General features: G+C 43.6%; 2 protein-coding genes across 11 annotated transcripts in view; one reads left to right on the forward strand and one right to left on the reverse strand.

Annotated features, from left to right (window-relative positions):
• Positions 1–10,194, reverse strand: part of HMG20A (high mobility group 20A) — a 78,326-nt gene extending 68,132 nt beyond the window's left edge. For 3 of the 8 annotated variants that reach the window (XM_074881117.1, XM_074881118.1, XM_074881119.1), the window contains exons 1-2: positions 9,954–10,083; positions 7,652–7,770 (exon numbers count right to left, since the gene is read on the reverse strand). The gene's annotated coding sequence lies outside the window, so the exon portion shown is untranslated. Of the gene's footprint in view, positions 1–7,651; positions 7,771–9,196; positions 9,215–9,953; positions 10,084–10,135 lie in introns of those variants that run through there. The other 5 variants (XM_074881121.1, XM_074881120.1, XM_074881127.1 and 2 more) reach the window with 4 other exon arrangements.
• A 312-nt stretch (positions 10,195–10,506) lies between these two features.
• The window catches only part of PEAK1 (pseudopodium enriched atypical kinase 1), a 123,195-nt gene continuing 119,599 nt past the window's right edge, over positions 10,507–14,102 (forward strand). For all 3 annotated transcript variants that reach the window (XM_074879893.1, XM_074879891.1, XM_074879895.1), the window contains exon 1: positions 10,507–10,691. The gene's annotated coding sequence lies outside the window, so the exon portion shown is untranslated. The remainder of the gene's footprint in view (positions 10,692–14,102) is intronic.

The following is a 14,102-nucleotide window of genomic DNA, read 5'->3' on the forward strand; positions in this document are numbered from 1 at the left end:
TGTAATTCACTTGGGAAATACTTGGTTGAAATGGCATTGGAACAAAAATGTATGTTTTTACAACTGGCAATACAATTATGCAAGGAACTTAGCTAAAAAACCCCAAACATTTAAAGCATTTTCCTATAGAGAAAATGCAAGTAAGCCATATATGATGGAGTTCACATTTTCTCATGCTTGTAATGAATTTTAATATTGTCTTCACCTTATAGAAACTTAGCAGAAAAGGTTTCTCAAGTAAGGAAAATATCTTTGATATTAGGATGATTTTCATATCACTACTCAAAACAGTTCACATAAAGTGAATTGCAGTTATTAATTCTAGTAACATGCAGCTATTAATTCTATATCTTTTTATATCCAAATGTAAACAGATGAACAATCAAACCAAATCTTATGTCAAGACAAAACCCACTTTGATTAGTCTAATAAAAATACTTGGAAGATTTTTGTACTTTCAAGAAAGTTTCCTGGACTAAACCAGCTTATTTCCTGTCCGTAAAGCTGTAGTATACTCACATACACAGGCTAGAGGGGATGATTGTGATCACCCAGACTGACCCATGTAGCACTGGCCACCTACCCTTTGTTAAAAAAAGAACAAAGGGGAATTCAAATCTATATAATGGTCTTGTTTTAAAGACTGACACTAAGAGAAGCATCACTGCATCAGCTATCCCACACCGTAGTTATGCACACAGTAAATTTGCACGACTTTATATTGTAGCAGTCACTTAGACTCTGTTACATTTTCACAGGCTAGACCCTATCAGCTAAAAACTTGTAACAACAAATTCTGATTAAGTTGTTATTTGATAAATGTATCCTTTCAAGAAGTTAAAGGCAGCACCTGCATTCATTTTTAGGACTGAAAATATGTCTTTAACTCCTTTTCAGACTGATTGTGTGCTAGCAACCCCTTCTGAATTCCAAAAGTAGCTGTAGCAGCATCAGCTGCAGAAGACATGTATTACTACCTCACCCGTTAAGACTCCTCTGTTCTCATACCTAAGGCTTAGCTACTCAGAGCTTCACTAAATGCTAATGTTCACAGCTGGATTATCCAGTCACCTCCAACATTTCTTCATGTCACTGCTTCCAAGGAGGCCTTTCCCAGCCCATACTTGTCCTGAGCTATACTAGTTTAAATGTGACCAAATATAAAGTCTGGTTTGCTTGAGTACAGTCTCTAAAAACAAAAACCTAAACCAGGTTGGTTAGTAAACCACAACTACTGAAAAAGCAGTTGTCACATTACCTCTCCCCAAGTAACCAAGAAGTTTCAAATTGATGTCATTTTGTTCAAAGACATCAAATTTCAGAAAGCAGGCTGAAACAGGCACTATTTATGACTTTCAATTGACATTTTAAAAGCCAGGGATCAAACTAATACAATTCAGAAGCTTTTTTCTGCCTTGTTCCTATACTCAGAGCTTAAAAACATATGATTTGTGTTCCCACGTTTCCATTAAGTGTTTGGTGTTAGTGAAAGTTTACAGAATCCTGATAATGTCACACAATGATTTATACATTACTGTCAACTGATGAAGCAGAACAGGAAACTAGCAAAATACTGGCAGCATAAATTGAGCATTAGACAAATATAATTTTCCAGCCTCTTTCTCAAGCTTAGCATATTTTGCTACAACCTAGATTTAAGGATAGGTTACCGAGTAGCAGCTTGGTGACGCAGAGAGGGGAAGGTCTGGATCCCTTCTCCTTTCTCACCTGGTTATGACACGCTCCACAGCTTACTGGACTTGTCACAGAGTTTCTCAAACTCCCCAACTCTTCCCTTTGGGAGAATGGCAGGGAAGCGGGGAAGCTGGGTATCTTCCCCCAGCTCAGATACATAGCTGAAAGGACACAGAGGCCTCAAATAAATATCAGAGCTTATTAAAAAAAGAATGTGTATGGAAACTCCCACTTCCACGGGTGGTAAACCATCATATTAAGCTCCATGAGCCACACCAAATCACTGAAGATAACTTTTTTGACTCATTCTGCTAGTAGCCACTTGTAGTTGTCAGATGACATGGTCATCTGCTCGCAATGAAGATAAGCCAAGTGCTAGAAGGTGCAGACAATAGCTCTCCACTGCCTAAGGCTATAGCTTTATGGCAGCCTAAGCCTATTAAACTACTAACTACTCATATAGCATCATCTTCAGCCTGGCACCTCTTCACTGGACAAGTCAGTGCTTCAGCATGCTAAAGAAACAGAATAGCTTAGTTCATTTATCAAAGTAGTTTATGCCAGATTAAAGGGTGAAATGGCTCAGGAAAGGATCCAACAAGCATTGCAGCTGGCAGAAGAAAAAGGGATGCAAGTAGCACCGCAGAGTTAGTGACTTACATTTCTATCACCCTATAGCCTGAAATTCAGCTCTCACTATAATTCTAGTGGTGTCAGAAATTAAGAACGTTTGAAACTATTCCAGTAACTGAGGGTCCCAAAAGAGTCATAATTGGGAGGAACGATGATTACCAGAAAAAATTAGGATTATCTCAAGATGACTTGACATTTTCAGGTAGGGTTTTTTTTCCAGTCTAAACCTAAACATTTATTCTCCTGATGAAAGCTGAGAATCTTTCCTGTAAGTCTGGAAAAAGAACTTGAATTCCACAAATTCTGATTCACTTGTTCTAACGAGGGATACTTATTACGCTGGCTCGTCATATCTTATATGTATTGCAGCAAATATACTTTCTTATCGTAAACTCAGCAGAAGAGTAGTTGAAGTCTACTCTGTCATGCTTTCCACATAATGAAACAGTGAGGATTTAGTCAAATACCGGTTCTCTCAATTTCATTGCATCAGTAGCATGAGTCATGTGCGATGCCAGCTAAAGCATACTGCAGTAAATTGCACCCCAAGCCAAAACTCGGCTCCAGAGGACTTTAGCATGGTTACCGATGACATTAACTGCCTAGATGTCAGGACTGAAAAAACCTGCTATGCCATGTTTTTTAATGCAACTACACTGCTGACCAGGCACACACAAAACCCATTTTTTTCCCATGGTTACTATTCGATTTTGCATTGGCACAGTTTAAACTCCAACAGAAACAATGAATCTTCTAATGTTACACTGCCTCCGCTAAGTTTTCCAAATTTCTCCCACTTCATCACTGCTTTGGTACTCTGTTTTGAATCACAAATCTCCAGCTCCTGTTTTAGAGCGCTCCTTTGTTGAGACAATCACAATCATTCAGATCCAAGCAGCAAGAACTAACATAAAACCTGCTCATTAGGAAATATATCCTGAAAGTGAAAGAAAAGCATTCTAATACGCCTCTGTAGTTCAGGACTTTTGGAGACTGAAGATTTGATCATCTGCTCTAGAAACTCTATAGAACTTGTAATTAATGAGATATTCCAACAAGATGCTTGTGTATTTGAAGATATGGTAGCTTTAAATGGAATATCTTTATTCAATCTTAAATTTTTTATCCTTTGGGTATCAGAAGATGTCTTTGTCAATGCGCTGGATAAGTGAAATAGCAAACAAGGAAGATTATGCTTAGTCTTAAAGTCAGCTGTGGAGAAGTGGGACATGAGAGGAGCACTGTACCAAGGGAGAAGGTTTAGAATGCCAGTAAAAAAATGCAAACAAACCCTTAGAATTACAACATAACCCAAGCTTTTTTCTTACCTTTGTGTGCCATTTATCCTGCACTGGGAACATTCCCCTCCGCCCCCCAGTCTTCTTGGCAGAAATGTGATGTTAGCGAACTCCAGATTTAAAAGTGTGAAAGAAGATTCACAGTTTACTGTTTTCAGTACTTTGCTTGGTGTTGATCTGTTTTCTCTGATGTTCAGTCTCATACTATTACCAGAACTTGTTTTGCCACAGCTCTCCGCTGTTTTTCCAGCTATGGAGACTGACACTTGCCATATATTGTCAGGCACACCATATTTTGAACACTAACTCCATTACATAAGAAATTCACCCTTCAGTTGATATGATTCAACATATAATTATGGCCCAAGAGTCATGAGCCTGAGATTCTTTCTTAGCCTATTCTTACACAAGTGACAAAGACAGGCCATTCTTAAAAAAAAGTTAATTTGCAATACTGATGTTTTGTCAATTACTAGTTTTCAGCAAACAGCACTCCAAAGTTAGAAAACAGCACACGATCTTATGTCCAAGGCTTTGAAACAGCAACCAAGAGAATTCCAAGAAAAACAGTTTCTTCTTAAGTAACAAGCACAAGAAATTCACAAAAAACTAATTCATGTTATTCCACTTACCTGAAATAAAAGGAACTACAGAATAGACATAGCTAAGTCAGACCTGCTTTAACCACCCTTTGGTTAAGACTGTCTGAGAACCCATCCAACTAAAGCAAGCAACTGTACTGCAGGCTTATGTACATATTTACATCCCACCGTAATAATACAAAATATTCCTTAGTCATCCATTAAGGTTGTTTTTTAAAAATCCCCAAATCTCACTCATTCCCTGCAGTTGCTGTGACATCTATCACATCCAGGGGACAAACCAGGTAACAGTTGCACCATCTGAGTAGCTAGTTACCCAGCGCAGTTTAACTTAACATCACAGGGGATTGTCCTATTCCACAAACCGCGCATCTGTTTCTCTTCAGCCAGAAGTGGTGTACAAAAACGCAGCAAGCTGTTCAGAGGGCTAAAGTGGAAGTCCAGCAATGCTCCTTCCTGACAGTAACATCCCCTGACCTGCTGCATAATCAGATAAGCATCAGGATAAAGAAAAGGAACATAACTGGCCTTTGAGCAACTGTTTACTGTATCAGCATGGGTCCAGAGCAGCTAAGGTTGAGTACCCCCTCGATTTCATAGATCATACAGTTTTATCTTATGGTTAAACCATGGGCCTTACCACTTCCCCATCTTATTGCTCACGGTCTTCTTCACAACCGGTCACGCTCGCCGCCCTCACACATACACTAGCATTCATGCAAACTGTTTGTTTTTCAACTTGTCCAAGTCCTTGAACTAGTTTACCAGCTAGATAAAAAAGTTTTCATCTCAAACGCTTCAAAACAGTTTGTCAAAACCAGACATGACTGCTAGCATCAGAGGACAACAGCAGTGAAGACTCACTGGCTCAAGCTCCTTTAGAATTGCACCACCAAGCAGAAAGCACAAGTCATATATACACCACCACTTAAAGTCCTAGTAAGTTCTATAGATGACAAATATTTTGAAGGGCAATTAATAATGCTTTGTTGAGAGTTTCTTTTGGCTGCAAACAATCCCTCAGACACCACTGTATAAAGCTATGAATTTATCTTTTCATATTTGAACACAACAATAAAACAAAAGCAGACTTTCCCCTGGTAATTCACTAAATTGCCAAGAAATCCTGTGTTCTGCACTAGTTAACGGAAGAAGAAAAAGGAAAAAGCATTCAAAAATAAATTCCGTCAGTCTTAAGTCTCTTGATTTCAATTAATAACTGACACTTCCACTATCTTCATTCTCTTATGTGCTTCACACATGTTTATCACCAGTAACAAAACTTTACGCCACTCAGTCTTTTGACTAAACAACTCTTCCCATTTCCATGCTATAGCAATGTTTTGAACTACAGGCTAAGGGTGTCAGCTGCTCACCTCATTACTTATCCCAGCCACAACACCCAAAAGACACATCCCAAAGTCTTAAGATTCTGTTTTACCTGGAGAAACAGCATGAGCAATCCAAGCCATAAGAATGTCAGAAACAGTGAAGTATAAGATTTATTTTGTTATTCATCGTATGCCATGTAAGATGTATGGTCCCAAAGACTGAAATCAGTCAGCCAAAGTCAGCTATTGCCCTAGTTTCCTGCAAAGGACAGCAGGATCATTTGTTTCTATGATCAAAATTGTTAGTAAGCCTCTTTGAAGACAACTTTGCACAACTTCCATTTAACATATTTACTATTAAAAAGAATAATCTAGTCAGTAGCGTTCATAATGTCATTTCTGAAAGACAAGTTTTCTTCAAAGTGCATCAGCATTTGCGAGAGTAAGGTCAATGAACAGGGAAGATTTCCTAATAAATTTAGAACATGGAAGTATTCAGTTGTTCCACCACAATTGGTTTTGTTTCCCTGTAACACAGAATGAAGATTTCTCCCAGATAAACACAGCCATTCAAAACTAGCTCTAGCTGCAATTCACCAAAAGCTGTCCTTATCCAACTGTTATTAATTAGCCCTTCAGAAACAGAATGTCAGTCTCAGGTTTGTCCCTAATAGATAAGTATAAACAATGCCAATTATTGCTTCAATAAGAATTAACCTTCTGTGGGATTAACTTGCATACAAAAAGCTTTTACAGATACATCCCAACAATCCCATTATGGAAGAAATTATTACAAGACTAGTCTGTTTTAAATTGCTTACCATCTGACCTATCCCACTGGGAATAACACTGGCAGTGCATGTACAAGCCCAGATCCAGCTGTTTTGCCCTCAGAACTCAGTGACCAGCATCAGACTACACAGAGTAAGAACTAATGGCTGTCATCTCAGCTAAGGGCTGCACTACTAACGCCACTGGAGCAGGAACAAGCCAGTTCTGTAGTCAGACAATACAACATGGCCAGCACTGCAGATCTTGCCAGTGGAGGCTGAGCTACATTACTAATAAAAGTTTCAGTCACCCTTGCACTGTATATTTCAAATAGACACCAACTAGCCTTAGCAGCTTTCATGAACAAATCCACTGGGGAAAATAACAGTGGTTTCTGAAAACAAACTGTTCTTAGTAAATTCATACCTAGTGAATACTGAGTGTTGAAGTGTTTTTATTCACAACTCTTCATGTCTTAAAAAGAACTGAAGTTTAACAATTCCCATGAACACAAGAAATATTCCCTCTTTCTTTCCAAGGGAAATCATGGAAGTGAAAAACAAAAAAGCTTAAAAGAATGCAGAAAGCAGCCTAGTTTGGGGAGCTCTCCAAAGCCAATCAAATTATAGACAGAAAGACATTTTATTAGGGTACATGAGCAACTAGCAAAAAGAAAAAAAAAAAGACACCCGTTCTTCATTCACCTACTGTCCTTGAAATAGTACATGCACTTCCCTTGAGCTACCCTTCTCTCTCACAGATCATTATCAGAAGAGTATCCCCATTATTCTAAGTGCAGCCTCTTCACTTGTGCTCTAACATCTAACAGTTTCTCACAGCACATGCCACAACACTCAAAAAAAACAGCACAGCTCTGCACGCACTTCAGTAACCGTGAATGAGAGTACTTCAGTTTTTCAACCACAGCCTGGAGAGGGCAGGAGGTACAGTAAGAATTCAGAAACCTGTATCAGCTTGTGAAACATGCTCTAAATTTGCCTGCAACCTTTGTCCTAGTCAGTGGTAAGCTTGAGGAAAATCTCATCCCAGAACTGGCCCTAAAACAAATCCTATTTAATCAAAGAGAAACACTTACTCTAAAAGGCTGAGCTTGCTTTGGCAGGTGAGGGGGTATACCTTGATAATTTGTCACACCTTGATACTAAGTGACCCTTTATTCAAATACATTGTGAACAGATACACTCATAAAGAAAGCTTACAAAGTTCATTTGAACACATTAGTTTACAGCTTTCTAAATTCCTGTGCTCTGATACCAAGAATAACTTTGTGATGCGGGTACAAAGCAAAAACACAGCTCACAGGCACTGCTTTCATTCAGAAGTCTAGGAGGAGCGAGGAAATCAGCACGTCTCCTCAGTTCTCTGCACAGTCCCTGACCATCGGACACAGAAAGCCTGGACTTGTTGAGGGAAGATGTCCTGCAAGAACAGAAGATGGGAGACAGTAAGAATCTCTCTCCGCTTGGTTGCTTTATTGCAAAGTACTAGAATTTGTTATAGTCATCTCCTAACAGTCAGGTACACACAGAAGAGTTGAACCCTATTCTCAGGTGCTAAAGAAACATGATTCTTTTCTCCCTTCTCCAAGCCACAAAAGGTGAATCTGTGGTGTTACCCTCTGTGTACCACATCATGAACAACCAAAGGAAAAAAATATTCAATTTGCAATGAAGACAGAGAGGTCAGATCACACAATCTACACTTCTCCTATTTTGAAAACTGCTAGTATCCTACACAAAACCTAACTTAAGAATTTTAAGACTAATCAGAATACTCCATTTTTGCCACCATTTCTAAGGCTTGATCTCCTTACAATTAGTAATCTCAACTTCTGTATTGAGACATGCCAGGTTTCTAAGAACAGTAAAACAAATTTAATCACTTTCCCTCAATTTCCTCTGAAGTGACTCTAAAGTTACAGTATTTGCCAGTGACTGGTATAGTTCTAGAAATGCGAGTATCTCATCCCTTCTAACAAGCATATAACGTTAAGTGTGTCAGAAAAAAAAAATAAAACAGCATTTCCCTAATATCTTCAAATACCAGATAGTTAGTGTCCCTACACATGTGGCCTGGATTTAAAAAAACCCCAACATGTCATGAAAATAAATTCTTTGTTTTCAACAGCTGATTATGTTTTAAGAATGATCACTTCAGAATAACAGACATAAACTTGCTAGAGCATGGTTCCCCCAAATTATTGTGCCCACATCTGTCACTACGTGGCCTTAGCCAAGCTTAGTCCACCTACACAAAAGAATTATGTTTTCAAAGATCTAACAAGACTTTACCTGCTGAAAAAGGCATTAACTGTAAACCAGTAAGAAAGTTTCCCCTACAGTGGCACTAGCACTGACATTACCCAGCTTCTATTTGCTTAGAACAGTCCTAACCAGATTTTGAAACTTAAATGTCCTAGAACAGTGGTCTCTAAAGCAGGTCACACATGCAAGACAATTCACTGAGGTGTGGGAAGAAAACATTTTTTGCCACATTAATAAATAATATTTTAAAATATTGTTTATTTCATTTTTATCTTATCCTAATTTCCATTTTTGAGTATGATTTATAATATATCAGTACAGTAATACCTGTACATAGTTGATAAATCAATAAATATGCATATATTGGGGTGCACGCTAAAAAGGTTTTCTGACTGATAGGCACACACAGCCAAAAAAAAATGGGAGGTCACTTCTCTAGAAAGCAGAAGCTCCCTTTCTCTGTGAACAGAATTTTCCTTTTTTCCAGTGAGTAAAAAAAGAGTATTTACATTTGTCTTGCCTACCCTCAATTTTCCTAGATGCTACTAAATTCACAAGTTAGACCAATCTTACTCACTCACAAGATAGTTCTGGGGTTCTTGCCTTAGAATATCTCCAACAGCCAGCTCCATGTCTAGGAGCCCCTAGCTCCCTTCAAAGGGTCCAACACCACGACAACACTAAAGAGCTTTACTTTGCTCCAGGAAGCGAGGACCAGGCCGGTTTAACTCTAGTGCTGGTATTTCAGGGGACTCGAATGAATGGCGCCTCACAAGGCACGTGGCTCCAGTGTTTTCAATTCTAGGGTTGGGGCTTTTTTAGCAACCTCAACAATAAGAAACTGAAGTTCCTCAGGAACAGGCAATGAATGTGAAAACTTCTTACTGGCGACAAATGACCTGCTCGACCCTAAGTGGACATAATGAAAAAATAAATAAACAGAACTAAGGAGTCATTAAATATTATTCTCTCTTATCTCTTTGCAGAAACCGAGGGAAGGGATAAGGGCTATAAGGAAGAACACAGAAAGCCAAGTGCCTAGACCCTCACCCAGCTCTTCCCCCTCACCCAAGGCGAGCCCTGGTGCTTCCCCCCAGCCCCCCTCACCAGCGGGCCACAGCAAACAGGCAGCCCACCGGCAAGCGCGGGGCGGGCGGGAGGCCGGCAGCGAAGCCCGTCAGGCCTGGCCCCGGGCCGCCAGCAGCGCCGCTGGGGGGCCGCTCCCCGCCTCACCACTGCCCACCGCGGCGGGAGAGGGGCGACTACCGACCCCCTTCCCCTGTCCCGGGCAAGGAAAGGAGAGGAGAGGGGGCCGCGGCCGCGGCCCTCCCTACTGACCTGCCGGTGGCGGCTCTCCGCAAGGCCGGGGGTCTCCCGCCGGAGCCCGCTCCCCTCAGCCCGCGCAGTCGCCGTCGCCTCCTTCACGCGCACGGTCGCGTTACCGCCCCCCAGCCCACGCGAATCTCTCCGCCCCCGCCTCCCGCCCCCGGGCGTCCCTCTCGCCTTCCCCGAGAGAACACCTCAGGAGAAGCACCGGCCGGGCTAGGAAAGCACCCGCCGCCACCACCCGCCACCTCGCCCAGCAGCCCGGCACGGGAATGGAAACAACACACCGGGACTACTTTCTCTACACAAGCGGAAGCGCACTATCTCGCTGCGCGCGCAGAAACACGGCGAAAAGATTTTAAAGGGCCGAGCGGAGCGCGCAGTACGCTGGGAGTGGTAGTCCGCGCACGCCGGCCCCGCCCACCGCGCCCCCTCGCCTCTCCCCGGCCAATGGGCGGCCGCGCTGCACGTGATGGGCGGGCGGGGGGGCGTCTCCCCTCCGCTGGGGCGCGCGCGAAGGGCGGTGCGCGGGGGCGGGGCGGGGCCGGGCCGGGCCGGGCCGGCGGCGCCCGGAGTTAGTTGTTGCGCGCGGGCGCGGCGGTCGCAGCCCCGTCCCGGGAGTCGGTTCCTCTGCGGGGCCCGGCGGCTGCGGGGGCCGGCCCTTACCGAGCCTCCTCCGTACAGCTACCGCCGTCTTCTTCTCGCCGCCTGCCTACGGGAGGCGCCGCGCGGCCGGGGAGCCCCTGCCAGGTGAGGGGCCGGTCCGGGTCCAGGGGCGGCGGGGGGGGGGGGGGCGTGAGGGGAGGCCGGGGGGCGGCGGCGGCCCTGCGCCGGCAGCTCGTGTTTCCTCAGCGAGGCCCCGGGCGGGGGGAGCGAGGAGGGGCCCCGGCGCGCTTCGGCGGGGCACGGGGGGAGCGGCGGGCGCAGCCGCTGCCTGCTCACTTCTCCTGGGGGGGTCCCGCCGGCGCCCCCTGCCCCGGCCCCAGCGGGCGGCGCTGGTCCTTGCTGCGCCCGGAGGGTCCGCCTGGCGCCGGCAGCCGCCCCGGGGCCCCCGCGGGGCCGTGCGGCGCCCTCGCTCCCAGCCGCGGCGCTGGGCCCCCGGGTCGCCGCCGACAGCCCCCGGGGCCTGTGGCGGCGAAGGGGGATTCCTGCTGCCTACACCTCGGCTGGAAGTTTTGCGGCGCGATCCTGCGCTCCATATATCGTGTCTGAGCCTGCTCGGGAGCGCTGCGCGGCTTCGCAGCGGACACCTTCTAGGAATTTCACGATGATAAAGCCGCTGTAGGTGCCAGGTGGATGCTGTCCCTGTCGGGACTCTGTCCTTACTCTGTTATTACTGCGAATTCCTCACATAAAAGGCTTTACGTGTTAGTGTGTACGTGTGTAGCTACATTCCATCCTCCTTTCATGCTTTTGGTGCTTGACGGTTGTTTTGGAGTTTTAGGTGGGTCGGTCTGTTTGCCTGTTTTATTGCGGGTGAAGCTGAAACTAGACTGTAAAGGCTGGGATTTGCGTTGGGACAGCAAGTGAAACGATGTAATAAATACGTTGCAGTGGTTAGCTACTTATCAGGCAGCCGATATCTAACACGGAATGGCCAGGCTGCTCTTGGGTGAGCACAAGGAGAAGGAGGAGGGGTAGCGTTGCCTGGTGGATCTCTGACCTCGAATTTAGTAGGGGTCCTTTCTCGGAGAACATAATTTCTGTTTGCTTTAGGTCTTTGCTGTTTTATTTTGTAGAGCTTGGCTTTCATTCTTCCTTAATCACTTCATAAGGGGATCCAAAGTTTTTCCCCTTGCTAGTCACGGCTTGAAGGCTGTTCAGTGTCTGCTAAAGCACTTCATTCTCAGATATTTGGGGCAAAAACAACACACAAGATATATGGGCAGGAAGGAAAGGACACACAGTTGTTTTAGGAGCCAAGACTTCATGGAATTCCAATAATTAAGTTCTATAGTTAGAAAGTTTACATAAACTTGTATAAAATTGCCAGCTGAGCAGCTACGTTTGTTACAAATTAGATACATTTAATTCTAAGTGACTTTTGTTTGACTTACAACCTCATCTACACAGTTTGATTCCAGTGGGGTAGCAGAGCAGGAAATACTTGTGGATGTTTTATTTGGTCGTTTTGACTAGTTAGAACTCTTAATCTAGTTTTACACTGGCTTAAAAGGTTTTGTCTGTAAAGTAGCTAAGATGATTTATCCAGATGAAACATCTTCCTGGCAGAGCTACTGCTCCAGTGTGTTTTCAGGAAAACCTCATTTTGTTCTCTGAAATGTAGAAGTATGCAAGAAGTGAATTACCAATTTTTCCATGAGTAACTTTCCATGGTTAATCTTATGTATTCATTTCATGATGGATTTACCTTATTGTTAGGATATCTCACTTAGATAACTTAACTCACAGACTTCCTAAATTACTTTCTTGGCTTGTTCTGTTTGGCTGGAATGCCTGTTCCTCACCTGGACAGCAGTGGCAGGTAGGGTGTGATTCCCGAGCCTGGGCAGGAGGTACCAGCTGCAGAGCCGGGGGCCAGCAGGCTTTCCTGCCTCGCCTTTCTGCTAGTGGGCACTTGCATCCAGCTACACGCGCGTGGAAACAAGAAGCTGATGAGAGTGAGCTTCACTCATGGACACAACATTTGCATTTCTTTCTACTTCAGAACATACATTAGCCATGTAAATAAATATACAGTTATTTTGAAACAACAGCATTCCCTATGTATCGGTAAGTCTTATGGTTGCTTCAGAGAAAGAGAGAGTGAAGAGACAAAATACCATTTCAACTTCTTAGGTAATTTGTGTTTCTGACTCTTCAGCTCTTTAGAAAATCTACTTGCAAGCATATTTACCAAAATATGTATTCTTTTCTATTTACTTTTCAAATAAAGGAATTGGTTGGAATCAATCATTTAAGAAAAATAAAGGGGGGAATGGTTCCTAAATGTTTTCTTGCCTAAACAGGGTAGTAAAATATTAAGATAACTATTGTAAGTTATTGATGAGGGTCACAGACATTGGTAATCACTGAACCTTCTGTATTGTGCTAGGTGAAATATGTCCGTGAAAAGCTTACTATAAGTTAACAAGTTGTAACATGTTTTCTTTTCTGTACCTTGATCCCGAATTTACACTTCTATGTCTCTACTTCCCTTTTCCTTTTCCTGTTTAGTCTTTGCTCTTAGGTTTCCCCTCTTCCTAGAGCTGCCCTCTAGGGCATTAGGAATTAGACCCTCCTATCCCTGCTAGTTGCCCATGTTTTCTTTCCCCTTTTTTCTGAAGGGATCTGCAGCTTTACTCCTTGTCTCTGCTTTTCTTTTCCTAGTTGTTTTCTGATGAGATTGGATTTCAGGTGGTGTTAACTCAGTAGTCCTTTCTCTTTTTTGGTACGTATGGCTGTTAGCCCTTTTTTTCCCCAGCCCTTGAAAAGAGAGCCCCAAAGGTCTAAACCGGGGGTTGTGAGGTGCGGATCAGAGACGGGCTCTGTCTTCTGCCAGCTTCCACCCTGGTCCTGCTTCCTGTGCTGCAGCCACGCTGCTCCCTCCCATGTAGTCAGTGTGTCACAGCTGAGATGCAGCTGGGGGCACAACAGTGAGATGCAGGTGCCGTGGGTATAATGATGAGATAGTGCTGCACTTGTGAAGAGGACTGTGAACTTTGTGGAGTACGTGTGACATGACAAGGGATCGTAAAGAAAACACCTGACACGGGGAAACTGAAAATAAAACTTTATCTTTCTGCTATTAATATGTGATAACTCCAGATGCTTTTAACCTACTTAGAATATAAAAATCATAATCTGTAAAATATGTTTCAGTTTATTAGTTGGAGCAGAGTTCAAAGAAATAATATCAAGTTATTTGCAAGCCATATGTAGCGTTTACTGGCTGTTAGTGGCAGCCAAAAATCACCAGTGAGGCAAAATCTGTGCTATAGGTATGTAGAGTAACATGGATTTTGGAGGAGGAGATGTGTGGCCCCTGTCCCACAACCAAGGGAAAGAGGCTTCAGGTTCTCCATGCTAATACCCAAAAGGGTTGATGGAGCATGGTGCTGCGTTCTGTGATTGCGTTACCTGTGATAAGCTGGTACAGAGACCTTGTCTGTAGAGTTTTGATCGGTATTACCAGTTCTGCCACCCTTCTGTGCTCCCACA

The sequence above is a fragment of the Strix uralensis genome, chromosome 11, assembly GCF_047716275.1.
Source record: "Strix uralensis isolate ZFMK-TIS-50842 chromosome 11, bStrUra1, whole genome shotgun sequence".
In the NCBI taxonomy this organism is placed as follows: domain Eukaryota; kingdom Metazoa; phylum Chordata; class Aves; order Strigiformes; family Strigidae; genus Strix; species Strix uralensis.